The sequence below is a fragment of the Charadrius vociferus genome, unplaced genomic scaffold, assembly GCF_000708025.1.
Source record: "Charadrius vociferus isolate BGI_N301 unplaced genomic scaffold, ASM70802v2 scaffold266, whole genome shotgun sequence".
Lineage (NCBI taxonomy): Eukaryota > Metazoa > Chordata > Aves > Charadriiformes > Charadriidae > Charadrius > Charadrius vociferus.
The window spans coordinates 1896774-1898798 of NW_009649114.1; positions in this window are offsets into that span (position 1 = coordinate 1896774).

Sequence of the window (2025 nt, forward strand, 5' to 3'; positions counted from 1 at the left end):
GCCGCGCGGCCCCCCCTCTCCCGCCCAGCCCCCGGGGGGGGGGGGTTCCAGGACTCAAAAGCCCCCAAAAACCCCGGGGTGAGGGGGGATGGTGTGTATGGGGGGGTGTCCCGGGCGCTGCGCCCCCAGGGCACCGTGCGGGGGGCGGGCTGTTGAAATGCCCCTCGGGCGGGTGGGGGGGCAGAAAGTTAGGTTATTTTTATGAGCAGAACAATAAAAGCATCCCCGTCAAATTGCAAAGTTGCGCATCAGCGAAGTAGAGAGGCAGAACTGGGGGTTCTGCTCTTTCCCACCGTGTCAGAGTCCCCCCCACCGGGACAGGGATGGGGACAGGGACAAGCCAGGCTCATCTGAGGCCGGGAAGGGTCAGCTCGTCCCACCGAAGCCACGGTGCAGGCGTGGGCTCTGGGTAAGGGTCCGTGGGGGCAAAAAGCACTTGGGAGGATGCTGGACGTGCTGCAGCGAGCTGCGATGCTCCCTCTGCCCCTGCGGTACGGCGCTCTGGATCCTCAACTCGCAGAAACGCTCATGCGTGTATTTAGCAGTAAACTCCAGAGATATGCCAGCTATTACCCCTAAGCGAAGGAGATATATTGACTTAACCGCAGCTATTCGTGTGTGTAAGGCCAAACGCGGATGTCATTGTTCACAGGATCTGGGCCGGGGTGAACTAGCACCAGGCTGATGAAGAAAAATCAATCTTTTCCTCCCAAAGCGGGAGGGACGGGGTAGCGGGGAGGTGCGGGGTGAGGGAAACCTGCCTGGCGAATGGGGCACCCGGCTCTCCCAGGCTAACCGCCCCGGCGAGGCGCCTGCCCCACCTCACCTTTGGGAGCACCCTCCTAAATACCAAGTGAAGCGAGGTCGGGGAGAGGCTCCGCGCCGCTGCCGGGAGCCGAAAGGAGCTGCCTTCCCAGCCCAGCAGCCATGCAGCCGGGCGCCAGCCCTCCTTGCGTGCTGCAGCGTAAGTAGATGCTCCGTGTGTGTGTGCGAGCGTTGCCTGGATGCACACCGGGGATGTGTGCACGGCCGGTGCACGCCGGGCTGTGGGACAGGGGAGGTGTGTGCCAGGCTGGGGTGCCGGTGAGGATGGGGGTCCTGTGGTCCTGAGCCGTGGGGAAGGACCACCAGGGTTGTAGCAGGGGCAGCATCTGCAGGTCCGTCCTGAGTGAGGTGTTTCCCTGCGTGTCGGCGTGTGTCCGGCCTGTGTCTTGGCGTGCCCTTGGACTGCGGCTCTCTCCCACGGTGTGTAAATCCTGTGGGCAGAGCAGGGCTGAGCGGCCAAAGGAGTGGGTTCCCATTGCAGACTGAGCTGGGGCTGCCCAAGCCCCCGCTGCATCCCAAAGGGATGCTGTGGGGAGGGGGGGGCTGCTGCACGTCCTCGGTGCGCCCCGATGGTTCAGCCGTGGGAGCACGGGGATGGGGGAGAGCCCCGCGAGAGCAGGGAACAGCCCTGCGGAGCATGGGGCAGGGATACAGCTGCCATCATAGCAGCAGGATCCGGCCCCTGGTGCTCGCCCGGGGCTGCGGGGCAGAGGGGAAGGAGGGTGGCACTGCTGCTTGCCAGCCCACCCCAGCTCCGCCGGGCAGGCAGGACTCTTCCCCTGGGTGTGCTGGTGCAGCGGGATGCGCCGAGGCTGGGGAGGTGTCGTGCTTGACATCCCTCAAGCTCTCTTGAGCCTAACTGAGGTCCCGTGCGGGATCGCTACCGGCACGCCGATGTGCCGCTGGGTGCACGTACACCCGTGCCGTCGTGCAGGTAGCCACGCCGCGCCGGGCGCTGGCCGCGGAGGAAGCTGAGATTTGCATAGGAACCGAACGCCGGAGCTGCTGTGTCGAGGAGAACCTCACCGCCAGCATCCCCCGGGGACGCCGAGCACCCAGCAAACCTGGCCCCGGGGGCGGGTGCTGGGTGCTGGAGCGGTGAGGGTTGAGTAATTCGGAAAGTCTGACCGTGGGTGTGCCCCCGGGGCCGGGGGAGCGGAGGAGGCACCGGGGGTGTCTTGGCCCCGTTGTCGGAGCTGG